The sequence below is a fragment of the Aptenodytes patagonicus genome, unplaced genomic scaffold (genome assembly GCF_965638725.1).
Source record: "Aptenodytes patagonicus unplaced genomic scaffold, bAptPat1.pri.cur scaffold_195, whole genome shotgun sequence".
NCBI classification, from domain to species: domain Eukaryota; kingdom Metazoa; phylum Chordata; class Aves; order Sphenisciformes; family Spheniscidae; genus Aptenodytes; species Aptenodytes patagonicus.
This window is the reverse complement of record NW_027472131.1, coordinates 80582-108552: the sequence shown is the minus strand read 5'-3', so window position 1 is coordinate 108552 and position 27971 is coordinate 80582. Positions and strand designations below refer to the sequence as shown.

Here is a 27971-nt window from a genome sequence, read left to right as displayed (position 1 = left end):
TGTATATGTAGATAATTTGTGTTACATTTATATTCTGTCATGTGTTTGATAAAGAGCAGATGTTTGTGCATACCAATTAGTCCTGACCCTCTAAAGATAAAGAGCCCTGACCTTCTGAAGATAGAAGACACAGGAACTATAAAAACAGTTTGTTGTAAGGTGGATAATGAGACGGTCTGATAAGCATAAAGGACCTTCAAGCTGTCAGCAATATATTCAAAGATCAGCGAAACCTGGCGCCAACTAGGTGAAAGGGGATGAGGAAGACTACCAGCCTTCACCGCAAGGACCCCGGCCCAGAATTATTTGGAAGATCTGCGCAGACGCAACTAATTAGCAGCTAATTAGCATGAGGAGCGAGGATAGGCGTGGTTAGATAATGAATATGTATAGGCATTATTAGAATATTCATTACTCAATTGTATAAATGAGATGTAACTTTTGTTGTGGCCATGCATGATAGGTGGAGAGATCCCCCGTGCATCCAGCACGCTGCAAATAAAGAATATACTACTTGGACAAATTCGTGAATCAGAGAGGCAGAGGAAGGAAACGAGGAAGGTAACGGTGTACAGGGCAGTGCTGGCAGAAGAGCAAAAAGCTTTGGGGAACCGGACAGCCCGAAAGGGAGACGGAGGCAGGGACAGGCAAGGAGGCAGGCAGAAGTCTGGAGAAGCGTGGCAGAGATGGGCCGGGACACAAGCGAGGGGACTCACGACTCACCACAGTTCCTGGCACCAGCAGGAGACCAATACCACCCTGAGGCTTCTCTCTCTGCCTCTGCCTCCTCTGCAGTGCCGGCTGCCCGACCCTCACCCACCCAGGAGGAGGAGGCGGGTGCCTCGACGCTCCTCTCCCACGAGGCTTTCCGGATGCAAGGTGGCTTACACTTGCAGCCAACAGAGGCACTGAGCTCCCAGCGCCATGTCCCGGAAGTGTGCTCTGTCGGGAACGGCTGGGAGGGATCCTTCCTCGCTGTAGGGACCAACCGTTCCCTGCTGGAGGCAGCTGCCTGTGGAAGCCCCTTGGTTTCACTCCTCAACCAACTCCTGCAAGCAGGCATGCCCAGACAGCCCCCTCAGCAGACAGACCCCTTGACACAGCAGGGCCAGCCCCATCCTCAGCCTCATGGGCGGCACCTGGGGCTGCCCTGGCCCATCCCCACCTGCAGCCTTTTTAAACCCTTGGCCCAGCCCCATCCTTACCTCATGGGTCTCACCTGGGCTGCCCCAGCCCACAGCTAGAGCCCATTGGGAACAGGGGGCCATCACCCCCTCCCCTGTACCAGTCCACAGGCACAAGCTCTGCACCCAGGGGCTGCAAACACATCCAGGGGAAGCAGGAAAAGTTTATTCGTTAATGCGCATAATAAATCCTGGCAGTAAGTTGGCTACAAGGCTCAGTGCCCAAATGCAGCAGGACAGAGGGAGACAAGGGAAGAGAAAAACAGGAGGAAGGACAGAGCGACATAGATAAGAGGTGTGGGACAGGGAGCCAGAAAGCAGGACTGTGTGAACAAGAAAGGGACAGGGAGCAGGACAACGGTGTAGAGAGGGGAGAGCAGAGAGATTGCGGGAAAAACACAGGGAGAAAGAGACAGAGGAATAAATAAGAGAGACAGGGAGCAGGAGAAAGAGGCGGAAGGGACCAGCAAGACAACAAGATAGAGACAAGACAAGGGATGGGGAAAAATTCTAAAGTGGTAGGGGAAAAGAAACATAGGCAAGAAATAAAAAATAGAAACAGGGAGCCAGATAGAGGTAGACATAGAAAGAAAATTTCAAAAAGCAACAGGGTACAAGAAACGTAGGCAAGAACTAGCAAATAGGAACAGGGAGATAGAAAGAGGGAGATGTAGAAAGTAAGTCTAAAAAGTGACAGGGTACAGAACAGAGAGGGAAGAATTAATTACAGACAGGGAGACGGATAGAGGGAGACAGAAAATTTTGCAAGCGACAGGATACAAGTATCTTCCACAAGAATTAAAAGATAGGTACATGGAGCTGCATAGAGGGAAGCGTAAGAAGAAAATTTGAAAAGTGACGGGGTACAAGAAACACCGGCAAGAAATTAAAATTAGGTCAGGGAGACAGAGAGAGGGAAAGGTAGCAAGAAAATGTAACAAGTGACTGGGTCCAAGAAACATATGTGAGAATTAAAAAGATAGGGATGGAGTGGTAGAAAGGAAGTTTCAAAAGAAACAGGGTACAAGAAATATAGGCAAGAATTAAAAATTAGAGACAGGGAGCCTGATGGAAGGAAACTGTGGTGGGTTGACCTTGGCTGGCTGCCAGGTGCTCACCGAGCCGCTCTGTCACTGCCCCTCCTCAACAAGACAGGGGGAGAAAATACAACAAAAAAGCTTGTGGGTCGAGATAAGGACAAAGAGATCACTCACCAATTCCTGTCACAGGCAAAACAGACTCGACTTGGGGAAATTAATTTAATTTACTGTCATTCAAAAATCAAAGTAGGATAATGAGAAAAAACAACAAATCTAAAACACACCTTCCCCCCTCCCCCCTCTTTTACCCTGGGCTCATCTTCACTCCTGACTTCTCTACATCCTACCCCCAAGCAGCGCAGGGGGACAGGGAGCGGGGGTTGCAGTCACACATTGTCTCTGCCACTCCTTCCTCCTCAAGCTCTTTTTCTGCTCCAGTGTGGGCTCCTCTCCATGGGACCACAGCTGCTGACAGGAGCCTGCTCCAGTGCAGGCTCTCCACGGGGGTCACAGCTTCCTTCAGGCGCATCCACCTGCTCTGGCATGGGGTCCTCCACAGGCTGCAGGTGCATGTCTGCTCCACCGTGGACCTCCATGGGCTGCAGGAGGACAACCTGCGTCACCATGGTCTTCACCACGGGCTGCAGGGGAATCTCTGCTCTGGTGCCTGGAGCACCTCCTCGCCCTCCTTCTTCACTGACCTTGGTGTCTACAGGGCTGTTTCACACTCACATTTTCTCTATCACAGCTTCTGCACAGCACTTTTTAGCCTTTCTTAAATGTCCCATCACAGATGCACTACCAGCGTTACTGATGGGCTCAGCTTTGACCAGCAGCAGATCCATCTTGGAGCTGGAGCCAGCTGTGCCTGACATGGGGGTAACTCCTGGTGTCTTCTCACAGAACCCACCCCTGCAGCCCCTGCCCCCCCACCCCAGCTAACAAAACCTTGCCACGTAAACCCAATACAACAGCGACCGGCTACAGGGCAGAGAGGGGGGATTGAAAAATAGGGAAAGGGAGCCACGGGGAGACAGGAAGAGGGGAAAAAAATAGCAACGAGCTATAGGCCAGAGAGGAGGAAGGGACAGGGAACCAGACAGAGAGATGGAGAAAAACAAAGAATAGTGATAGGCCACAAGGCAGAGAGGGAGGAATTAAAGAAGGGAACAGTGAGGTGGACAGAGATAAACTGAGAAATACCAAAAAACCTCCATGAGCTGAAGGGGAGAAACAGAGGAATTAAAGAATAGGGACAGGGAGAGAACAATAAAGACAAAAATGGGCTATGGGACAGAGAGGGAAGAAATTAAAACATAGGGACCGGCACCTGGAATGGAGAATCTAAGAAAGACAACATATATCTAGAATACAGGGCAGAGAAAGAGGGATTTAAAAATAGGGACATGGAGCCAGAGGCTGGGGGGGGGGGGAATTGTGAAGGGCTAAAGGGCAGGCAGGGAGGAATTAAAAAAAATTGGGATAGGAAGACAGACAGATAGATGGAGAAAGACAAAAATAGTGATGGGCTGCAGGACAGAGAATGACCAAAAAAAAAAAAAAGAGGGACAGGGAACAGGACAGAAGTGCAGAGAGAAAAAGCAAACTGAGAGGTAGAACAACAGAGAAAGAGGGGGACTTGCAGAATGAGAGAGGGAGAGGTGCAGGGAAACAAAAAAATTACAGCAGTGAAAGAGAAGAGGGGGCAGAGAGTCACCGGGATGCAGAAGGGGGACGACACGGCTCCAAGGGTCCAGGATTCTCCACAGCTCCTACTCTTGGAGCTGCAGGGAGAATTTGACAGTTTGGTCATGTCTTCCTCTCCCTCCCCCTCTCTTCCTCCTCTGTAGCTCCAGTCACTTGACTGTCATCCACCTAAGAGAATAGATTGCTGTCTTACAATATGAGGCTTCCCAGATATGCAGCCTCACATGTGCACACACTACATGGCCGTACTGTGCTTTTGGTTACGCATACAGACCCTGCTGTGCACATTGGTGATCGGATCTGCTGAGGACTATGCTAAAAGGGATCCTTCCTCACCTGGAGAGAGGCAGGCTGTCTCCTATCTGCAGGAGGAGGCAGCTGCCAGCTGGATCCTTTTTATTTTATGCTTTACCTTTTTCTGGCCTCTCCAGCTTCAGCCACAGCAGTTCCTGTCCACAGCCAGTAAGTGCTCCGCCTGTCCCTTTTCGCCCATGCCACTAGGAGAATGAGGCCAAAAGCAACACACACAAACCTGAGCCGGCTGCAGTCAACAGCATCCCCAGAAAGGAACTGACAACTGAGTCCTCAGTACTACCTCTGGGAGAGGAAAAAAACCAAGCAACTGTTAGCAGAGTGATGACTGTAGGAACCCCTCCTTCTGCAGGAGCTGCTGGAGACGCCGCTCTTTCCCCAAACTGATGCTAATGGCACCTGCATTTATGGAGAATAAAGCATATTCAAGGGCCAGCGTGCTGCTGTGAGGACAGGGTTTGGGGGCAGTCTGTGGCTATAGGACAGGCTTCAGGGGAGGTGCTGGAGCTGGGGGCAGCTGCACGGGGTGAGTAGGGCTGGAGGAGCTTTGTTGAGTTGGGGAGGCACCCAGCGCCTTTCCAGGGGGTGGGAAGGCCTCCAGGTACCCGGGGTTGGGGTGGGCAGCCATCTCCTGCCCCTCTTCCTCCTTCCTCTCCACCAGCTCTCAGAAAATCCCTGGGAGGTGCCCTGATGGGGCCTGACTCCAACTGACCATGAACCTCTCAGCTGGAAACATCCTTGCAGCTCGTCAGCATTCTCAGACAGGCATGGCCCAGCAGGACCACCTCCTGGGGCTGCAGCCCTTTTACACAGAGGGGCCATCACCATCAGCCTCACTGGCCCCACCTGGGGCTCCTCCAGCTGCAGCCATGGCCCCTTACACCCAATATGTAACCTGCTCCACTGGACTCTCTGACAGCCCCTCACCAAGTACAAAGGACTACAAACGCAGCCATGAGTGCAAAGGAGACAGCAAGTGTTTTATTCATTAATGTGTATAATTCCTAGGAGTGAGTCTGCTCCAGAGCTCAGTGCCTGTACACTCACCCTTGCCCTGGGACAACTCGGCTGTCGTTACTGGAGCAGCAAATACAGAGAACAAAAATACAGCAAAGGGGAGCAGGACAGAGGAACAGAAAGAGAAAAATAAAATGAGGGAGAAGGACTGAGGAGCAGAGAAAGAAAGGTACAGGGAAAAGGACAGTGAGATGGAGAAATCAATAAAAAAAGAGATGAGGAGCCCTGCAGTGACATGGCGGAAGAAAAACAGGATCAGGGAGCAGGACAGAGGGAAAGAGAGAGAAAATAATGAACAGGGAGCAGAACAGATGGATTGGGAGAGAAATTGAATGAGAGGAATAAGGAAGGAGGGAGGGAGAGAAAAAGATAGGGAACAAGCCAGAGGGACTGAGGGAAAAGAAGAGGGAGACAGATCAGGATAAAGAGACGGAGAAAGAAAAAACAGTGACGGACTGCAGGATGAGAAAAAGGGCCAGGGAGCAGGACAGAGGGGAATAACGGGGCAGCGAGCTGGGCAGGGGGATATAGCGAGACAGGCAGTGGTATGGAGATATACAGACAAAAATGTTAGGGGGAGAACGGAGGACAGAATAAAAGAAAAGGGACAGGGAGCGGGGCAGAGATGGAGAAAGAAACATTCGAGGCAGAGAAAGAGGGACAGGTAAGACAACAGATAACTGGAGGAAGAAAGGAAAGGGAACAGCACAGAAGGTCACAGACAAAAAGAGAGGGATGGGAGAAAGAGAAAAAGAAGACAAGGGAAAAGGACTGAGGAGCAGAGAGAAAAAGGTACGGGGAAAAGGACAGAGGTGGAGAAAACAAAGACAGGCTAGAGGCAGAACAAAGAGAAAGACTGACAAGGACAGGGAGCAGGACAAAGTGATGGAGGAGGAAAAAAAATAGTGATGGACAGCGAATAGGACAGAGGAAGAGAGAGAGAAAGAGAAATAAACAAAGAAACAAAGAAATAAAGAAATAAAAATCACAGCAGCGTGGGAAAGAGGGGGGGCCAGGGGAGGGGCAGGGAGGGCCCAGGACTCACCGCAGCGCTCGCTCTCGGCGCTGCCAGGAGAATTTGCCAGTTCGGACGCTTCTTTCTCCTTCCCTCCTCCCTTCCTCTTCCGTAACTCTGGTCGCTTGGCTGTCCTCCACCTAAGAGAATACATGGGTGTCTTACAGCTCTCACAAGATGAGGCTTCCTAGACATGTAGCCTCGCTCACTCACGCACTACGCGGCCGTACCATGCTGCTGGTGACGCATACAGACCCTGCGGTGCATGTGGGCAGCCTGACCTGCTGCGGACTACAAAGAAGGATCCTTCCTCACCCGGAGAGGCAGGCTGTCTCTTGCCTGCAGCGGGAGGCAGCTGCCACCTGGATGTCCTTCAGTTTCTTCTTCTTAACCTTTCTCTGGCCTCTCCAGCTTCAGCTGCGGCAGCTCCTGTCCACAGCCAGTAAGCGCTCCGCCTGTCCCTTTTCGCCCCCACGCCGCGAGGAAAGCGAGGCCGGGCAGACAACCCACGCAAGCCTGAGGCAGGTGCAGTCAACGGCATCCCCAAGGGAGGAATGGAAAACTGCGTCCTCAGCACGGCCTCTGGGAGAGGGAAAGAAGAAGCAGCACCCGTTATTACCGTAGATGGCCCCTGGCCAGACCCCCTGCTTCCGCAGGGGCTTCTGGAGATGCCGCTCTTTCCTCGCGCTGGTAACAGCACCCGCGTTAAGGGAGAATCACGCACATTCGAGGGCCAGCTTGCGGCCTTCACTACAGGGCTTGGGGGCGGCCTGGGGCTATGGGACAGGCTTCAGGGGAAGTGCTGGAGCTGGGGGCAGCTACACAGAGCGAGCGGGGCCGGGGGAGGCTCAGAGGGAGCTCTGGTGAGTTGGGCAGGTGCCCTGCGCCTGGGAGGGTGTCCACCTCCTTCCCCTCTTCCCTTCTGTCAGCTCTCGGGTAAGTCCCTGGGGCTGACCTGACCCGGCTCGCCTGCAGTGGATCGGGAGCCTGCCGCAGCAGGCGGTTTGAAGCTTCCCGTCCCGCCACCCTCGGGCAGCCATCGGGCAAGAGACACGCGCCGAAGGGGCTCACTCACCTCACCGGTTGCCAGCGCGCCGCCATGCTGCTGCCGGGCAGTGCGCATGCGCAGGACGCCGACGGCGCGCCGGAGGGATCAGAGCCGGCGTGCGATCGCCGGGCTGCAGTACCGCATTTCGGCCACCAGGGGCAGCAGGGAAGGCGGCGGCGGCGCTGCTGCGTACCTGGGCAGTGGCGGCGCTGCAGTACCGGGCTGCGGCCACCAGGCGGCAGCAGCAGGGAGAACCCGCCGGGCGGCGCGTGCCCGGGGCCGGCACCGGCGCCGCGGTCCCGCGCTTTGCGCGCCGAGCGGCCGCCGACGCTGCGCACGTGGGGCGGCAGCGGCGTTTCCTTACCGGGAGGCAGCAACGAGCGCGGCGGCATCGCCTCGCGAGCACCGCAGCGTCGCATCGCCGTTACCGGCGGACGGCAACGTGGAGCGCGGTGGCGCCGCCGCCCATGCGCAGCGCCTACCCGCAGTACCGCTCCTTGGTTGTCGGGCGGCAACAGCGAACGCAGCGGGGGCGCGCACCACCGCCCATGTGCGGCACCCGTGCTGCAGTCCCGCATCTTGGTCTCTGGGCGGCAGCAGCGAGAGCGCAGTTTAGCGACCCACCCACCGCGCGCCACTGCGCATGCGTAGCACCCGGGCTGCACTACCGCGCTTCGGTTGCCCGGCGGCAGCAGCCAGCGCGGCAGCGTGCTCAAGCGCACATGCGCGGCGCCCGTTCTGCAGTACCGACTTTTGGTCACCAGGTGGCGGCAGCATGCGCGGCGTTCCACCTGCAGTACCACGTTCCTGTCACCGGGAGGCAGCAGCGAGCACGGGGGAACGAGCCATTGCGCATGCGCGGCACCCGAGCTGCAGTACCGACCTGTGGTCGCTGGGAGGCAGTAGAGAGCGCGGCGTGGCACCCCCACCGCGCATGCGCGCCGTTCCACCTGCAGTACCACGTTCCTGTCACCGGGAGGCAGGAGCGAGCACGGGAACGAGCCACCGCGCATGTGCGGCACCTGAGCTGCAGTACCGATTCTTGGTCGCTGGGAGGCAGTAGCGAGCGCGGCGTGACACCCCCACCGCGCATGCGCGCCGTTCCACCTGCAGTACCGCATTTTGGCCGCCCGGCGGCAGCAGCGAGCACGAGGGCATGCGCCACCCCGCATATACAGCGCCGCACCTGCAGTGCCGCAAGTTGCTCATCAGGGGGCAGCAGCGAGCACGGGGGGGGGTCGCGCGCCATCGGGCATGCACGGTTCCCCACCTGCAGTACCGCATTATTGTCGCCCGGCGGCAGCAGCGAGCCGGGCGTCGCGGCGCTCGTTCTGCAGTACCGGCTTTGGATCGCCGGGCAGCAGGAGCGAACGCGGTGTAGCACTCAACTCCGCGTGAGCGGCGCCCCTGCTGCAGTGCTGCGTTTCGGTCGCCGGGCGGCATTGCGAGCGGGGCGGCCTCGCGACAGCGCATTCGCGGCGCTGGAGCTGAAGTACCACATTTTGGTCGCTGGGCGGCAGCAGCAAGGGCAGGGGCATGCGCTCGCGAGGCGCGGCCGCACGGCTTGTCGGGGACCGGGCGCAGCGGGAAGGCCGCAGAAAACCACACGAAACCAGCAACAAAACTACACCTCGTGCCCCACCGCGGGAGCCGCGGCGGCAGCAAGGGCTACGCCGCGCCGCACGCGCCCGAGAGCCATGCGACTGCCCGGCAGCCGCGTCCGCGAAAACTACACCTCCCGGCAAGCACCGGCAGACACAGCACGGCCGCCCGGTCCCCGAGTGACGGAAGACTACACCTCCCGGCATGCTCCGGGGAACAAACATGGCCGACCGGAAGTCCGTGCCCCAGGACTACAGCTCCCGGCATGCCGCGGGAGGCAGCCGTCCCCGCTCCCTCACCCTGCGGGGACACCGTTCTCCCCCCGCCGACGCACCCGGAAGCCCCGCCCAGCCCCCAGCGCAGCCCCGCGTTCCCCAGCGGGGCTCCGGACGGCCGCTGCCGCCCGGCTCCGAGGCGGCGCGACCCTCCTGCCGGCCTCGCCGCCCCCCTCGCTCAGCGACCGCTCCGCTCCTCCCTTGGCTCACACCGGCCCCTCCACGGCCACCCGGGGCACAGCAGCCCCACCACCAGCCCCACAGCCTGCAGCTACTCTGGCAACACAGCCCCTTTACAGGGAGGGGCCGTCGCCATCAGCCTCACTGCCCGCACCTGGGGCTCCCCTGGCCCAAGCCCAGAGCTGGAGCCCGGCAGGAACAGGGAGCCATCACCCGAGCCCCACCGTGTGTCACCCCCTCCCCTGGGCTCCATCACAGCCCCTCGCCCGGTGCAAAGGAAGCGCAAACGCAGCCGTGAGGGCAAAGGAGGCGGCGAGTGTTTATTCAGTCATGCACGTAACAAGTCCCGGGAGCAAGTCTGCTCCGGGGCTTGGAGCCTCCAATGCTCCCCCTGCCCCTGGGACACCTCAGCAGTCATTCCTGGAGCCGTGCTCGTCAGTCCGGCGGGGAACAGACAGTCGGTCGGTCAGCTCCTGGAGCGATGGAACGCTGGGCAGAGGCGGAGGCCACTAGAAAAGAAAAGCGGCAGCCTGTTGGACAGCGGGGGTGTAGTGAGAAAGCGTGAGGCAGGGAACAGGACAGCCAAAGAAAGATAGGGACAAGGAGCCTGACAGAGATGGAGAAAGAAGCAACAGGGAGAGAGGAAGGGAGTCAGCAGAAAGAGGGAGAAGGAGCAGGACAGAGACCGATAAAGAAGGGTGGGGAGCAGGATGGAGATGCAGAAAAAAACAGGGATGGGCAGCATGACAGAGAGGGAGGAAACAAGCATAGGGGCAGGGAGCCAGGACAGCAAAGGATGGAGGGAAGGGAAGGGGCAAGGGGAACAACACAAAACAAACCACATAGCTACACGCTACAGGGCAGAGAGGGAAGAATTAAGAAACAGGGACAGGGAGCCAGGAAAAAAAAAAAAAAAAAAAGAGAGCTGGAGAGCAAAAGGAAGAGCAATGTGTACAGAAAGAAGAGGGGGGAAATTCTAAAATAGGGTCAGAGCCAGAGACAGTGAGATGGAGAAAGGACAAAAGCAACAGGCTACAGGGCGGAGAGGGAGGAATTAACGAATAGGGACAGAGAGCTGGCCAGAGACAGACGGAGAAAAACAAAAGATCGCACGGGCGACAGGGCAGAGAGGGAGGAATTAAAAAACCAGGGACAGGGAGCCAGACAGAGAGAAAGGCAGAAATAAAATGGGGAAAAGAGACGGGCCACAGGGCAGAGAGGGAGGAATTGATAAATATGGACAGGGGACCAGACAGAGCACGATCACGACTGAGAACAGAAAAAACGGGGGCAGCAGCCAGTTGCGACCCCCCCAACACGGGGCAGCAGCCACTCGCGACCCCCCAGACACGGTGCAACAACCACTCGCGTCCCCCCTGACACGGGGCAGCAGCCACTCGCGTCCCCCCCCCAACACGGTGCAGCAGCCGCTCGCGTCCCCCCCAGACACGGTGCAGCAGCCAGTTGCGACCCCCCTGACACGGGGCAGCAGCTGCTCGCGTCCCCCCCCCAACACCGGGCAGCAGCCACTCGCGTCCCCCCCCCGACACGGTGCAGCAGCCGCTCGCGTCCCCCCCCCGACACGGTGCAGCAGCCACTCGCGTCCCCCCCGAACACGGGGCAGCAGCCAGTCGCGTCCCGCCCCCGACACGGTGCAGCAGCCAGTCGCGTCCCCCCCCCAACACCGGGCAGCAGCCACGCACGTCCCCCCCAGACACGGGGCAGCACCCACGCACGTCCCCCCCCCGACACGGGGCAGCAGCCACTCGCGACCCCCCCCCGACACGGTGCAGCAGCCACTCGCGACCCCCCCCCGACACGGTGCAGCAGCCACTCACGCCCCCCCCCCCCGACACGGTACAGCAGCCACTCGCATCCCCCCCGAACACGGGGCAGCAGCCAGTCGCGTCCCGGCCCCGACACGGTGCAGCAGCCACTCGCGTCCCCCCCGAACACGGTGCAGCAGCCACTCACGCCCCCCCCCCCCCGACACGGTACAGCAGCCACTCGCATCCCCCCCGAACACGGGGCAGCAGCCACTCGCGACCCCCCCCCCCCGACACGGGGCAGCAGCCACTCGCGACCCCCCCCCCCCGACACGGGGCAGCAGCCAGTCGCGTCCCCCCTGACACGGGGCAGCAGCCAGTCGCGTCCCCCCTGACACGAGGCAGCAGCCAGTCGCGTCCCCCCCCCGACACGGTGCAGCAGCCACTCGCGTCCCCCCCCCGACACGGGGCAGCAGCCACTCGCATCCCCCCCGAACACGGTGCAGCAGCCAGTCGCGTCCCCCCTGACACGGTGCAGCAGCCACTCGCGTCCCCCCCCCAACACCGGGCAGCAGCCACGCACGTCCCCCCCAGACACGGGGCAGCACCCACGCACGTCCCCCCCCCCGACACGGGGCAGCAGCCACTCGCGTACCCCCCGAACACGGTGCAGCAGCCACTCACGCCCCCCCCTCCCCGACACGGGGCAGCAGCCACTCGCGACCCCCCCCCCCCCGACACGGGGCAGCAGCCACTCGCGTCCCCCCCCCCGACACGGGGCAGCAGCCACTCGCGACCCCCCCCCCCCCGACACGGGGCAGCAGCCACTCGCGACCCCCCCTCACAACACGGTACAGCAGCCACTCGCATCCCCCCCGAACACGGGGCAGCAGCCAGTTGCGTGTCCCCCCCGACACGGTGCAGCAGCCAGTCGCGTCCCCCCTGACACGGGGCAGCAGCCAGTCGCGTCCCCCCCCCCAACACCGGGCAGCAGCCACGCACGTCCCCCCCAAACACGGGGCAGCACCCACGCACGTCCCCCCCCCCGACACGGGGCAGCAGCCACTCGCGACCCCCCCCCCGACACGGGGCAGCAGCCACTCGCGACCCCCCCCCCCGACACGGGGCAGCAGCCACTCGCGTCCCCAAAATATACCAGGACGAGCTCCCTTCTCCCCAAAAGAAAACAACACCAGCTCTCCTCCCCCCAACACAGCAGCAACTCAAGCCAAAAACAGAGCAGCAACTCTTCCCCCGCACCAGAACAGGAACACTCGCGTCCCCCCCGACACGGTGGAGCAGCCACGCGCGTCCCCAAAATATACCGCCCCTCTTCTCCCCAAACACACGGAGCCACCGCCCCTCTTCTCCCCAAACACACGGAGCCAAATCCTTACCATCTAACACCCTCCAAAAGGGATTAGTACACCCACATAACATATACATACAGAACCGAGCCATGTACTTGACATCCTCAGGATCAGCCCTGCAAAGGTGAAAGGAAGTCTGATGCTATGTCCCTGGATGCTCCAGCGCTCAGCTCCTCTCTCTGGTGCTCTCATTGTGGCAAAACACTGGTGAAGATATCTAGCAAAAAGCAGAGAGCACTACAGGGACCTGGAAACCAAAAAGAAGACTAGACTCTATCTGCAAGAATGAACTACAGAAACCCTACCAAGAAGACTTGTAACCAGGAAACAGAAAATATGAAAAGCCCAGAAAGCTCAAAAAGACAGGACAGAGTACCATACAGCAACTGAGATTACCCAATAAACGAAGCTGTAAAGACAAAAGGTCCCAAATACCTTAACCCACTCAAACGCTGCAACCGACTGAAGGAATAGCAGATCGCTGACCCCATGGAAACCCAGGAGCAGAATGAGGCCCCTGACCAGAGGCTGTGGCTCATATATGCTGGGACCCACCCACCACCCTTTCCACAATCCCCTGGGAAAGGGGGGGGGGACAAACCACCCAACGACATAAAGGCGGCCGGAGGAGCGGAAGGGAGTTTTCTCATCTATCTTAAGTTTACAGCCTACAAAGCGCTGAACAAAGGCGGCAACCCTTACTAGAAATGACATCTATTGCATCAGCAACGTGACCAGGTAGGGAATTTAGCTTAATTTTTCTGGGGCGCAGATACAGTAAGATAGATGTCATACTAAGCTATGTGGGAAAGTAGCTCGTTAAATGCAATAACAATATCATTATCAAAAATTACATACGTTAGGTTCGTATTTAAACAAAAAAACCAAAATGCTGTGGGGTTATACTTCATTTCTAGCAAGACCGCACGTGCTACCTAACTGCTACCGGAACTACTTTCTGGATAGGACTGAATGACAAAGCAGAACCAGATCCCGTAAGAATCCCTTCTCAAAAATATCTCTGGCTGCAAAGTAAATTATTTACTGTAAATGACCGACGATTCAGAGTCGCCTCGACGGCCTCTCCGACTGACTCCCTTAACAGAACTGGATGAGTCCCAAAGGACAGAAAACACAAAAAGCCCATGGAAATACAAGAAGTGTATCAGAAGCTGTATGAAGCAGCATAATTAACACCTAAGCAGCTAGAACAAAAGTGAATTGCAAAACGCAACAAAAAACCACCCCAGGAGCTGCGTTGAGAAGAAGAGATGGAGGCTATCGCCTCTGCTGAAAAACTCAAGAGACCATCCGAGCCGACAACAGACATCTCTGGGTACCAGATACCAAACAGAAACAGACTATAAGACAGAAAACAGACTGCTGCGGAGCACCAAGGTGGGTTCGGAAAAGGTTGTGACAGAACAAGAGGCATCGTCACAGGGATTAGAGAGGTCCCGAAGGGGGCGGAGAGACTAAAGAAGTCTCGGGGATGCAATGAGCTCAAAAGGGAATAGAAGAAAGCACAGATGTCCTCAGGGGACCGAACAGAGGTGCACCAAACGGGTGAGAGAACAGACAGACCGACCGGGGTAACAGATGCGGACTCAGGAAGGGGTCTGAGGGGAAAAGAGGGGTGCAAAGTGCCCTCCCGAGCTAGAGCGGGTCTCTGGGGCGTAGGGGATGTCTCACGAGAGCTCGGCAACAGGGAGCGGAGAAGTCCTGAGGGGGCCTGAGAGACCAAAGAAGCCTCACAGGTAACAGTGAGGAACTCTGCAGGGATTTCAACAAAGTACAGATGTCGTCACGGGGCTGGGGGGTGAACGAAGGCATCCTAAATGGCAAAGAGTAAGACAGTGCTCTGAAGCACACACAAAAAAAGTCTAAAGGGACCTACAAGAGTGCTGTGGAGTATAAGAAAGGACTCAGATGACGTTGTTATAGAGAGCAGAGGAATCGGGGGGGTCAGGGTAAGAAAAGAAGGCTTGGAGATACAGCGAGGGCCTTGGAGTCTCGGGGGGGCATCTAGGCAAACTACAGATGACCGACTGAGGAACCAAACAGAGACACCCTCGATGACAGAGAGAAAGATAAATGAGCGCTACGTACCAAAGAAAGATGGCAAGCCCTGATGGAACAAGAGAGATGGAAAGGGAGATGAAGAGCTACAAGGTGCTGTGGAGAATGAGGAGGGTCTCGGGAGGCATCGTGACTAGGAGAAAAAAATGTCCCGAGGGAGCCAGAGAGACCCAAAAAGGACTGGGGACATGATGAAATCCAGAGGGGACGTGAACCGAGAAAACATGTCATCAGAAGGCCAGGGAACGACTAGAGGCACGGCTAGAGGGAAGAGAGGACCAAATAACTGGGCTGGCTCACGGATATGGACTCAAGAAGTCTTCTGAGGGAATGAGAGGGGTGCGAGGTCTCCTACAAAGCTAAAAGCGTGCTAAGGGCAACGTCAAAGGCATCGATAGGCATCGTGACACCATTAGAGGGCTCCTGAATGGGCCAGAGAGACCAAAGAAGGCCCAGGGACACAAGGAGGAAGTCTGGAGGGGATCTGAACAGAGTACAGATGTCCTCAGGAGGCCAAGGACCGAACAGAGGCATCCGACGTGGCGGAGGGAAGGTAAGAGTGCTCTCAGGCAAAATGAAATCCTGAGGAAAAGTTGTCTCTGAATAAGGAAGATACAAATGCTGCTGCAGAACTCAAGGATGGCCACGGAACACAAGGACGCTCGCAGGAAGCATCGTGACAGAAATAGAGGGTGCTGAGGTGGCCGGAGAGATAGAAGGGGGCTCGAGGGCACAAAGGTACTCGGGAGGGGATTTGAACAGAGTACAGATGTCGCAAGGGAGACGCTGACCCATTGGAGGCGAGCGAGATGGAGGAGAGGACAAAAAGACTGCTCTGAGGAGATGTTTTGACAAAATGAGAGGGGTACAAATTACACTCCAGAGACAAAACCGTGCCGAGGAGACCCTCTAAAGCCTCGGAATGAACTGAGAGAAGAGAAAAAAAAATAAGAGACACAAAGAAAATATCAAAACTGACACGGTATGTGACAGACAAGAAAGAACTACAAAATAGGGATAGACAGCTGGATAGAAGATGTAGAAAGAAAATTTAAAAAGCAAAAGGGCACAAAGTAGAGGAGAAAAAAATTTAAAAAGAGGGACAGAAAACTAGACAAAAGTATACATAGAAAAAAATTGGGAAACGAAGGCAACAAAGGAGGAAAAATTTAAAATACAGGGACAGCAAACTAAATAAACGGAGACATAGAAGGAAAATTGAAAAATTGAGAGAGTACCCAACAGACAAGAAAGATTTAAAAAATAGGGATGGGAACTAAATAAAAGCAGATGTAGGAAAAAAAAATAAAACCCAACAAGATTAAGGAAATAAAGGGAAAAATTAAAAAATAGGGACAGCGAACTAAAATGGAGACATATAAAGTAAATTTAAAAATGAACAGGGTACACAACAGACAAGAAAGAATTAAAAAACAGGGAGTTGGATAAAAGTAGACATAGAAAAAAAATTTTAAAGTGACAGCAGTAAAGAAAGACAAGAAACGATTAAAAATAAAGACAGTGAATGGGATAAAAGTAGACAAAGAGAGGGCATTTTAAAAAAGGATTAAGAAAATAAAGGAAAAAATTTAAAAAGAAGGACAACTAACTAAAACGCAGACAGAAAGAAAATTTAAAAAGCAAAGGTGTAAAGGACAGACAAGAAAAAAATTAAAATACAGACAGTGAACTGGATAAGCGGAGACACAGACAATATTAAAAGCAACTGGTATTAGGGAAATAAAGGCAAAAAATTTAAAAAATAAGGACAGCTAACTAAACAGAAACATAGAAAGTAAATTTTAAAAGCGATGGCGATTAAGAGAGGAAAAGATAAAAAATAGAGGCAGAAAACTAAATAAGAATAGATGTAAAAAATTTTAAAAGCAACGGGAATAAGAGAGGAAAAGATTAAAAAACAGGGACAGCAAACTAGAATGGAGACTAAGAGAAAATATTTAAAAAGGTGGCACTAAGGAAAGACAAGAAATAATTCAAAACTTAAGACATCAAAGGGGGTAAAAGTAGACACAGAACATTGTAAAAGCAACAAGGACTAGGAGAAGTGAAGAAAAAAAATTAAAGAATAGGGACAACAAACTAAATAAATGGAGACATACAAAGTAAATTTTTAAAGTGATGGGATACATGACAGGCAGGAAATAAAAAAATCCAGATAGGGAGCTTGACAAAAGTAGGCATAGAAGGAAAACATAAAAAGGGATGAGGTACAGGACGGACGGGAAAGAACTAAAAATAAAGACAGCAAACTAGATAAAGAAAGACAGAGAAGCAACATCTTAAAAGCCAAGGGATTAAGAGAGGAAACAATTAAACAATAATGATAGCAAATGAAAACACAGCCATGGAAACAAAATTTTAAAATGTGAGCACTAAGGCAAGACAAGAAATGATGAAGAAATAAAAACAGCAAACAGGATAAAGGAAGAAAGAAAGAAAGATTAAGGAAATAAGGAAAAAATTTAAAGATAGCAACAGCGAACTACAACAGAGACGTAGAAAGAAAATCTAAAAAGCGACAGCACTAAGGAAAGAAGAGAAAAAATTAAAAGAAAAGAGAGAGAACTAAATAAAGCCAACGGCATAAAGGTAGAAAATATGAAAAAGCAACAGGGATTAGGGAAATAAATGGAAAACATTGAAAATAGGGACAGCGAACTAAAACACAGATGTAGAAATAAAATTCAAAAAGCGAGGGCACTAAGGAAAGACAAGAAGTAATTAAAAAATAAAGACAGTGAATGGAATAAAAGCAGACAGAAAATTTTAGAAGCAAATAGGATTAAGGAAATAGGAAAAAGTTAAAAGTAGCGATGGCAAACTAAAACAGAGTCATAGGAAAAAAAATTAAAAAGCGACAGCACTGAGGAAAGACAAGAAATAATTTTAAGAAAACAGCAAATGGAATAAAAGTAGGCACAGAACGAACATTTAAAAAGCAATAGGCATTAGGGAGATAAAGGAAAAAATATGAAATAGGGACAGCAAACTAGAACAGAGACATAGAAAGAAAATTTTAAAAGGGCTGCACTAAGGAAAGACAAGAAATAACTAAAAAATAAAGACAGTGAATGGAATGAAAGCAGACAGAAAATTTTAAAGGTGATGGGGATTAAGGAAATTAAAAAACCCTAAAATGTAGCAACGGCAAACTAAAACAGAGACGTAGAAAGAAAATTTAAAAAGCAAAGGGATTAAGAACAGAGAGAAATAACATAAAATACAGGGTCAGCAAACTAAATAAATGAAGACATGAAAACAAAATTTAAGAAGTGATGAAGTAGAGGACAGGCAGGAAAAAATAAAAAACACAGACGAGGAACTGGATAAATGGAGACAGAGGGAGAAAATTTAGAAAGCGACGGGGTAATGGCCACAGGGCTAAGAAGTGAAATATTGGTAAAGGGAGCCGGATAGACAGCCACAGGGAAAGGACATGGGAAGAGTGACAGGGTGCAGAGCAGAAGACGACACTGACAGCAGAGACAGGCGGCCGGGTAGAGGGAGACCTGGAAATGCAATCTTCACAAGCAATGGGGAAGAAGGCAGCATGGGAAGAATGAAACGATAGCGGGTGGGGAGCCGGAAAGGGAGATGATGGAGGACAAGAGAAATATATTTAGACAAATAATTAGACAATTATTGTGAACCAGGTGTTTACGTAAATCATTACTCTGTCATGTATATGTAGATAATTTGTGTTACATTTATATTCTGTCATGTGTTTGATAAAGAGCAGATGTTTGTGCATACCAATTAGTCCTGACCCTCTAAAGATAAAGAGCCCTGACCTTCTGAAGATAGAAGACACAGGAACTATAAAAACAGTTTGTTGTAAGGTGGATAATGAGACGGTCTGATAAGCATAAAGGACCTTCAAGCTGTCAGCAATATATTCAAAGATCAGCGAAACCTGGCGCCAACTAGGTGAAAGGGGATGAGGAAGACTACCAGCCTTCACCGCAAGGACCCCGGCCCAGAATTATTTGGAAGATCTGCGCAGACGCAACTAATTAGCAGCTAATTAGCATGAGGAGCGAGGATAGGCGTGGTTAGATAATGAATATGTATAGGCATTATTAGAATATTCATTACTCAATTGTATAAATGAGATGTAACTTTTGTTGTGGCCATGCATGATAGGTGGAGAGATCCCCCGTGCATCCAGCACGCTGCAAATAAAGAATATACTACTTGGACAAATTCGTGAATCAGAGAGGCAGAGGAAGGAAACGAGGAAGGTAACGGTGTACAGGGCAGTGCTGGCAGAAGAGCAAAAAGCTTTGGGGAACCGGACAGCCCGAAAGGGAGACGGAGGCAGGGACAGGCAAGGAGGCAGGCAGAAGTCTGGAGAAGCGTGGCAGAGATGGGCCGGGACACAAGCGAGGGGACTCACGACTCACCACAGTTCCTGGCACCAGCAGGAGACCAATACCACCCTGAGGCTTCTCTCTCTGCCTCTGCCTCCTCTGCAGTGCCGGCTGCCCGACCCTCACCCACCCAGGAGGAGGAGGCGGGTGCCTCGACGCTCCTCTCCCACGAGGCTTTCCGGATGCAAGGTGGCTTACACTTGCAGCCAACAGAGGCACTGAGCTCCCAGCGCCATGTCCCGGAAGTGTGCTCTGTCGGGAACGGCTGGGAGGGATCCTTCCTCGCTGTAGGGACCAACCGTTCCCTGCTGGAGGCAGCTGCCTGTGGAAGCCCCTTGGTTTCACTCCTCAACCAACTCCTGCAAGCAGGCATGCCCAGACAGCCCCCTCAGCAGACAGACCCCTTGACACAGCAGGGCCAGCCCCATCCTCAGCCTCATGGGCGGCACCTGGGGCTGCCCTGGCCCATCCCCACCTGCAGCCTTTTTAAACCCTTGGCCCAGCCCCATCCTTACCTCATGGGTCTCACCTGGGCTGCCCCAGCCCACAGCTAGAGCCCATTGGGAACAGGGGGCCATCACCCCCTCCCCTGTACCAGTCCACAGGCACAAGCTCTGCACCCAGGGGCTGCAAACACATCCAGGGGAAGCAGGAAAAGTTTATTCGTTAATGCGCATAATAAATCCTGGCAGTAAGTTGGCTACAAGGCTCAGTGCCCAAATGCAGCAGGACAGAGGGAGACAAGGGAAGAGAAAAACAGGAGGAAGGACAGAGCGACATAGATAAGAGGTGTGGGACAGGGAGCCAGAAAGCAGGACTGTGTGAACAAGAAAGGGACAGGGAGCAGGACAACGGTGTAGAGAGGGGAGAGCAGAGAGATTGCGGGAAAAACACAGGGAGAAAGAGACAGAGGAATAAATAAGAGAGACAGGGAGCAGGAGAAAGAGGCGGAAGGGACCAGCAAGACAACAAGATAGAGACAAGACAAGGGATGGGGAAAAATTCTAAAGTGGTAGGGGAAAAGAAACATAGGCAAGAAATAAAAAATAGAAACAGGGAGCCAGATAGAGGTAGACATAGAAAGAAAATTTCAAAAAGCAACAGGGTACAAGAAACGTAGGCAAGAACTAGCAAATAGGAACAGGGAGATAGAAAGAGGGAGATGTAGAAAGTAAGTCTAAAAAGTGACAGGGTACAGAACAGAGAGGGAAGAATTAATTACAGACAGGGAGACGGATAGAGGGAGACAGAAAATTTTGCAAGCGACAGGATACAAGTATCTTCCACAAGAATTAAAAGATAGGTACATGGAGCTGCATAGAGGGAAGCGTAAGAAGAAAATTTGAAAAGTGACGGGGTACAAGAAACACCGGCAAGAAATTAAAATTAGGTCAGGGAGACAGAGAGAGGGAAAGGTAGCAAGAAAATGTAACAAGTGACTGGGTCCAAGAAACATATGTGAGAATTAAAAAGATAGGGATGGAGTGGTAGAAAGGAAGTTTCAAAAGAAACAGGGTACAAGAAATATAGGCAAGAATTAAAAATTAGAGACAGGGAGCCTGATGGAAGGAAACTGTGGTGGGTTGACCTTGGCTGGCTGCCAGGTGCTCACCGAGCCGCTCTGTCACTGCCCCTCCTCAACAAGACAGGGGGAGAAAATACAACAAAAAAGCTTGTGGGTCGAGATAAGGACAAAGAGATCACTCACCAATTCCTGTCACAGGCAAAACAGACTCGACTTGGGGAAATTAATTTAATTTACTGTCATTCAAAAATCAAAGTAGGATAATGAGAAAAAACAACAAATCTAAAACACACCTTCCCCCCTCCCCCCTCTTTTACCCTGGGCTCATCTTCACTCCTGACTTCTCTACATCCTACCCCCAAGCAGCGCAGGGGGACAGGGAGCGGGGGTTGCAGTCACACATTGTCTCTGCCACTCCTTCCTCCTCAAGCTCTTTTTCTGCTCCAGTGTGGGCTCCTCTCCATGGGACCACAGCTGCTGACAGGAGCCTGCTCCAGTGCAGGCTCTCCACGGGGGTCACAGCTTCCTTCAGGCGCATCCACCTGCTCTGGCATGGGGTCCTCCACAGGCTGCAGGTGCATGTCTGCTCCACCGTGGACCTCCATGGGCTGCAGGAGGACAACCTGCGTCACCATGGTCTTCACCACGGGCTGCAGGGGAATCTCTGCTCTGGTGCCTGGAGCACCTCCTCGCCCTCCTTCTTCACTGACCTTGGTGTCTACAGGGCTGTTTCACACTCACATTTTCTCTATCACAGCTTCTGCACAGCACTTTTTAGCCTTTCTTAAATGTCCCATCACAGATGCACTACCAGCGTTACTGATGGGCTCAGCTTTGACCAGCAGCAGATCCATCTTGGAGCTGGAGCCAGCTGTGCCTGACATGGGGGTAACTCCTGGTGTCTTCTCACAGAACCCACCCCTGCAGCCCCTGCCCCCCCACCCCAGCTAACAAAACCTTGCCACGTAAACCCAATACAACAGCGACCGGCTACAGGGCAGAGAGGGGGGATTGAAAAATAGGGAAAGGGAGCCACGGGGAGACAGGAAGAGGGGAAAAAAATAGCAACGAGCTATAGGCCAGAGAGGAGGAAGGGACAGGGAACCAGACAGAGAGATGGAGAAAAACAAAGAATAGTGATAGGCCACAAGGCAGAGAGGGAGGAATTAAAGAAGGGAACAGTGAGGTGGACAGAGATAAACTGAGAAATACCAAAAAACCTCCATGAGCTGAAGGGGAGAAACAGAGGAATTAAAGAATAGGGACAGGGAGAGAACAATAAAGACAAAAATGGGCTATGGGACAGAGAGGGAAGAAATTAAAACATAGGGACCGGCACCTGGAATGGAGAATCTAAGAAAGACAACATATATCTAGAATACAGGGCAGAGAAAGAGGGATTTAAAAATAGGGACATGGAGCCAGAGGCTGGGGGGGGGGGGAATTGTGAAGGGCTAAAGGGCAGGCAGGGAGGAATTAAAAAAAATTGGGATAGGAAGACAGACAGATAGATGGAGAAAGACAAAAATAGTGATGGGCTGCAGGACAGAGAATGACCAAAAAAAAAAAAAAGAGGGACAGGGAACAGGACAGAAGTGCAGAGAGAAAAAGCAAACTGAGAGGTAGAACAACAGAGAAAGAGGGGGACTTGCAGAATGAGAGAGGGAGAGGTGCAGGGAAACAAAAAAATTACAGCAGTGAAAGAGAAGAGGGGGCAGAGAGTCACCGGGATGCAGAAGGGGGACGACACGGCTCCAAGGGTCCAGGATTCTCCACAGCTCCTACTCTTGGAGCTGCAGGGAGAATTTGACAGTTTGGTCATGTCTTCCTCTCCCTCCCCCTCTCTTCCTCCTCTGTAGCTCCAGTCACTTGACTGTCATCCACCTAAGAGAATAGATTGCTGTCTTACAATATGAGGCTTCCCAGATATGCAGCCTCACATGTGCACACACTACATGGCCGTACTGTGCTTTTGGTTACGCATACAGACCCTGCTGTGCACATTGGTGATCGGATCTGCTGAGGACTATGCTAAAAGGGATCCTTCCTCACCTGGAGAGAGGCAGGCTGTCTCCTATCTGCAGGAGGAGGCAGCTGCCAGCTGGATCCTTTTTATTTTATGCTTTACCTTTTTCTGGCCTCTCCAGCTTCAGCCACAGCAGTTCCTGTCCACAGCCAGTAAGTGCTCCGCCTGTCCCTTTTCGCCCATGCCACTAGGAGAATGAGGCCAAAAGCAACACACACAAACCTGAGCCGGCTGCAGTCAACAGCATCCCCAGAAAGGAACTGACAACTGAGTCCTCAGTACTACCTCTGGGAGAGGAAAAAAACCAAGCAACTGTTAGCAGAGTGATGACTGTAGGAACCCCTCCTTCTGCAGGAGCTGCTGGAGACGCCGCTCTTTCCCCAAACTGATGCTAATGGCACCTGCATTTATGGAGAATAAAGCATATTCAAGGGCCAGCGTGCTGCTGTGAGGACAGGGTTTGGGGGCAGTCTGTGGCTATAGGACAGGCTTCAGGGGAGGTGCTGGAGCTGGGGGCAGCTGCACGGGGTGAGTAGGGCTGGAGGAGCTTTGTTGAGTTGGGGAGGCACCCAGCGCCTTTCCAGGGGGTGGGAAGGCCTCCAGGTACCCGGGGTTGGGGTGGGCAGCCATCTCCTGCCCCTCTTCCTCCTTCCTCTCCACCAGCTCTCAGAAAATCCCTGGGAGGTGCCCTGATGGGGCCTGACTCCAACTGACCATGAACCTCTCAGCTGGAAACATCCTTGCAGCTCGTCAGCATTCTCAGACAGGCATGGCCCAGCAGGACCACCTCCTGGGGCTGCAGCCCTTTTACACAGAGGGGCCATCACCATCAGCCTCACTGGCCCCACCTGGGGCTCCTCCAGCTGCAGCCATGGCCCCTTACACCCAATATGTAACCTGCTCCACTGGACTCTCTGACAGCCCCTCACCAAGTACAAAGGACTACAAACGCAGCCATGAGTGCAAAGGAGACAGCAAGTGTTTTATTCATTAATGTGTATAATTCCTAGGAGTGAGTCTGCTCCAGAGCTCAGTGCCTGTACACTCACCCTTGCCCTGGGACAACTCGGCTGTCGTTACTGGAGCAGCAAATACAGAGAACAAAAATACAGCAAAGGGGAGCAGGACAGAGGAACAGAAAGAGAAAAATAAAATGAGGGAGAAGGACTGAGGAGCAGAGAAAGAAAGGTACAGGGAAAAGGACAGTGAGATGGAGAAATCAATAAAAAAAGAGATGAGGAGCCCTGCAGTGACATGGCGGAAGAAAAACAGGATCAGGGAGCAGGACAGAGGGAAAGAGAGAGAAAATAATGAACAGGGAGCAGAACAGATGGATTGGGAGAGAAATTGAATGAGAGGAATAAGGAAGGAGGGAGGGAGAGAAAAAGATAGGGAACAAGCCAGAGGGACTGAGGGAAAAGAAGAGGGAGACAGATCAGGATAAAGAGACGGAGAAAGAAAAAACAGTGACGGACTGCAGGATGAGAAAAAGGGCCAGGGAGCAGGACAGAGGGGAATAACGGGGCAGCGAGCTGGGCAGGGGGATATAGCGAGACAGGCAGTGGTATGGAGATATACAGACAAAAATGTTAGGGGGAGAACGGAGGACAGAATAAAAGAAAAGGGACAGGGAGCGGGGCAGAGATGGAGAAAGAAACATTCGAGGCAGAGAAAGAGGGACAGGTAAGACAACAGATAACTGGAGGAAGAAAGGAAAGGGAACAGCACAGAAGGTCACAGACAAAAAGAGAGGGATGGGAGAAAGAGAAAAAGAAGACAAGGGAAAAGGACTGAGGAGCAGAGAGAAAAAGGTACGGGGAAAAGGACAGAGGTGGAGAAAACAAAGACAGGCTAGAGGCAGAACAAAGAGAAAGACTGACAAGGACAGGGAGCAGGACAAAGTGATGGAGGAGGAAAAAAAATAGTGATGGACAGCGAATAGGACAGAGGAAGAGAGAGAGAAAGAGAAATAAACAAAGAAACAAAGAAATAAAGAAATAAAAATCACAGCAGCGTGGGAAAGAGGGGGGGCCAGGGGAGGGGCAGGGAGGGCCCAGGACTCACCGCAGCGCTCGCTCTCGGCGCTGCCAGGAGAATTTGCCAGTTCGGACGCTTCTTTCTCCTTCCCTCCTCCCTTCCTCTTCCGTAACTCTGGTCGCTTGGCTGTCCTCCACCTAAGAGAATACATGGGTGTCTTACAGCTCTCACAAGATGAGGCTTCCTAGACATGTAGCCTCGCTCACTCACGCACTACGCGGCCGTACCATGCTGCTGGTGACGCATACAGACCCTGCGGTGCATGTGGGCAGCCTGACCTGCTGCGGACTACAAAGAAGGATCCTTCCTCACCCGGAGAGGCAGGCTGTCTCTTGCCTGCAGCGGGAGGCAGCTGCCACCTGGATGTCCTTCAGTTTCTTCTTCTTAACCTTTCTCTGGCCTCTCCAGCTTCAGCTGCGGCAGCTCCTGTCCACAGCCAGTAAGCGCTCCGCCTGTCCCTTTTCGCCCCCACGCCGCGAGGAAAGCGAGGCCGGGCAGACAACCCACGCAAGCCTGAGGCAGGTGCAGTCAACGGCATCCCCAAGGGAGGAATGGAAAACTGCGTCCTCAGCACGGCCTCTGGGAGAGGGAAAGAAGAAGCAGCACCCGTTATTACCGTAGATGGCCCCTGGCCAGACCCCCTGCTTCCGCAGGGGCTTCTGGAGATGCCGCTCTTTCCTCGCGCTGGTAACAGCACCCGCGTTAAGGGAGAATCACGCACATTCGAGGGCCAGCTTGCGGCCTTCACTACAGGGCTTGGGGGCGGCCTGGGGCTATGGGACAGGCTTCAGGGGAAGTGCTGGAGCTGGGGGCAGCTACACAGAGCGAGCGGGGCCGGGGGAGGCTCAGAGGGAGCTCTGGTGAGTTGGGCAGGTGCCCTGCGCCTGGGAGGGTGTCCACCTCCTTCCCCTCTTCCCTTCTGTCAGCTCTCGGGTAAGTCCCTGGGGCTGACCTGACCCGGCTCGCCTGCAGTGGATCGGGAGCCTGCCGCAGCAGGCGGTTTGAAGCTTCCCGTCCCGCCACCCTCGGGCAGCCATCGGGCAAGAGACACGCGCCGAAGGGGCTCACTCACCTCACCGGTTGCCAGCGCGCCGCCATGCTGCTGCCGGGCAGTGCGCATGCGCAGGACGCCGACGGCGCGCCGGAGGGATCAGAGCCGGCGTGCGATCGCCGGGCTGCAGTACCGCATTTCGGCCACCAGGGGCAGCAGGGAAGGCGGCGGCGGCGCTGCTGCGTACCTGGGCAGTGGCGGCGCTGCAGTACCGGGCTGCGGCCACCAGGCGGCAGCAGCAGGGAGAACCCGCCGGGCGGCGCGTGCCCGGGGCCGGCACCGGCGCCGCGGTCCCGCGCTTTGCGCGCCGAGCGGCCGCCGACGCTGCGCACGTGGGGCGGCAGCGGCGTTTCCTTACCGGGAGGCAGCAACGAGCGCGGCGGCATCGCCTCGCGAGCACCGCAGCGTCGCATCGCCGTTACCGGCGGACGGCAACGTGGAGCGCGGTGGCGCCGCCGCCCATGCGCAGCGCCTACCCGCAGTACCGCTCCTTGGTTGTCGGGCGGCAACAGCGAACGCAGCGGGGGCGCGCACCACCGCCCATGTGCGGCACCCGTGCTGCAGTCCCGCATCTTGGTCTCTGGGCGGCAGCAGCGAGAGCGCAGTTTAGCGACCCACCCACCGCGCGCCACTGCGCATGCGTAGCACCCGGGCTGCACTACCGCGCTTCGGTTGCCCGGCGGCAGCAGCCAGCGCGGCAGCGTGCTCAAGCGCACATGCGCGGCGCCCGTTCTGCAGTACCGACTTTTGGTCACCAGGTGGCGGCAGCATGCGCGGCGTTCCACCTGCAGTACCACGTTCCTGTCACCGGGAGGCAGCAGCGAGCACGGGGGAACGAGCCATTGCGCATGCGCGGCACCCGAGCTGCAGTACCGACCTGTGGTCGCTGGGAGGCAGTAGAGAGCGCGGCGTGGCACCCCCACCGCGCATGCGCGCCGTTCCACCTGCAGTACCACGTTCCTGTCACCGGGAGGCAGGAGCGAGCACGGGAACGAGCCACCGCGCATGTGCGGCACCTGAGCTGCAGTACCGATTCTTGGTCGCTGGGAGGCAGTAGCGAGCGCGGCGTGACACCCCCACCGCGCATGCGCGCCGTTCCACCTGCAGTACCGCATTTTGGCCGCCCGGCGGCAGCAGCGAGCACGAGGGCATGCGCCACCCCGCATATACAGCGCCGCACCTGCAGTGCCGCAAGTTGCTCATCAGGGGGCAGCAGCGAGCACGGGGGGGGGTCGCGCGCCATCGGGCATGCACGGTTCCCCACCTGCAGTACCGCATTATTGTCGCCCGGCGGCAGCAGCGAGCCGGGCGTCGCGGCGCTCGTTCTGCAGTACCGGCTTTGGATCGCCGGGCAGCAGGAGCGAACGCGGTGTAGCACTCAACTCCGCGTGAGCGGCGCCCCTGCTGCAGTGCTGCGTTTCGGTCGCCGGGCGGCATTGCGAGCGGGGCGGCCTCGCGACAGCGCATTCGCGGCGCTGGAGCTGAAGTACCACATTTTGGTCGCTGGGCGGCAGCAGCAAGGGCAGGGGCATGCGCTCGCGAGGCGCGGCCGCACGGCTTGTCGGGGACCGGGCGCAGCGGGAAGGCCGCAGAAAACCACACGAAACCAGCAACAAAACTACACCTCGTGCCCCACCGCGGGAGCCGCGGCGGCAGCAAGGGCTACGCCGCGCCGCACGCGCCCGAGAGCCATGCGACTGCCCGGCAGCCGCGTCCGCGAAAACTACACCTCCCGGCAAGCACCGGCAGACACAGCACGGCCGCCCGGTCCCCGAGTGACGGAAGACTACACCTCCCGGCATGCTCCGGGGAACAAACATGGCCGACCGGAAGTCCGTGCCCCAGGACTACAGCTCCCGGCATGCCGCGGGAGGCAGCCGTCCCCGCTCCCTCACCCTGCGGGGACACCGTTCTCCCCCCGCCGACGCACCCGGAAGCCCCGCCCAGCCCCCAGCGCAGCCCCGCGTTCCCCAGCGGGGCTCCGGACGGCCGCTGCCGCCCGGCTCCGAGGCGGCGCGACCCTCCTGCCGGCCTCGCCGCCCCCCTCGCTCAGCGACCGCTCCGCTCCTCCCTTGGCTCACACCGGCCCCTCCACGGCCACCCGGGGCACAGCAGCCCCACCACCAGCCCCACAGCCTGCAGCTACTCTGGCAACACAGCCCCTTTACAGGGAGGGGCCGTCGCCATCAGCCTCACTGCCCGCACCTGGGGCTCCCCTGGCCCAAGCCCAGAGCTGGAGCCCGGCAGGAACAGGGAGCCATCACCCGAGCCCCACCGTGTGTCACCCCCTCCCCTGGGCTCCATCACAGCCCCTCGCCCGGTGCAAAGGAAGCGCAAACGCAGCCG

At 54.9% G+C, this 27971-nt stretch overlaps 3 long non-coding RNA genes across 9 annotated transcripts; all 3 read right to left on the bottom strand.

The window, feature by feature from the left end:
- Positions 1–2253: 2253 nt before the first annotated feature.
- Positions 2254–7404, bottom strand: LOC143173740 (uncharacterized). 4 transcript variants are annotated; one of them, XR_012997757.1, is made up of 4 exons: positions 7351–7404; positions 6506–6857; positions 6306–6415; positions 2254–2823 (listed from the first exon to the last, which is right to left on the bottom strand). It is a non-coding gene; the product is annotated as an uncharacterized LOC143173740 (long non-coding RNA). The 4 variants fall into 4 exon arrangements; XR_012997759.1 differs by lacking the exon at positions 2254–2823 and adding an exon at positions 4508–4528; XR_012997758.1 differs by lacking the exon at positions 2254–2823 and adding an exon at positions 6007–6116.
- A 2271-nt stretch (positions 7405–9675) lies between these two features.
- LOC143173728 (uncharacterized) lies at positions 9676–12400 on the bottom strand. Its single transcript, XR_012997731.1, has 2 exons — positions 12303–12400; positions 9676–9889 (listed from the first exon to the last, which is right to left on the bottom strand). It is a non-coding gene; the product is annotated as an uncharacterized LOC143173728 (long non-coding RNA).
- An 8149-nt stretch (positions 12401–20549) lies between these two features.
- LOC143173729 (uncharacterized) lies at positions 20550–25700 on the bottom strand. 4 transcript variants are annotated; one of them, XR_012997732.1, is made up of 4 exons: positions 25647–25700; positions 24802–25153; positions 24602–24711; positions 20550–21119 (listed from the first exon to the last, which is right to left on the bottom strand). It is a non-coding gene; the product is annotated as an uncharacterized LOC143173729 (long non-coding RNA). The 4 variants fall into 4 exon arrangements; XR_012997733.1 differs by lacking the exon at positions 20550–21119 and adding an exon at positions 22804–22824; XR_012997734.1 differs by lacking the exon at positions 20550–21119 and adding an exon at positions 24303–24412.
- Positions 25701–27971: the final 2271 nt, after the last annotated feature.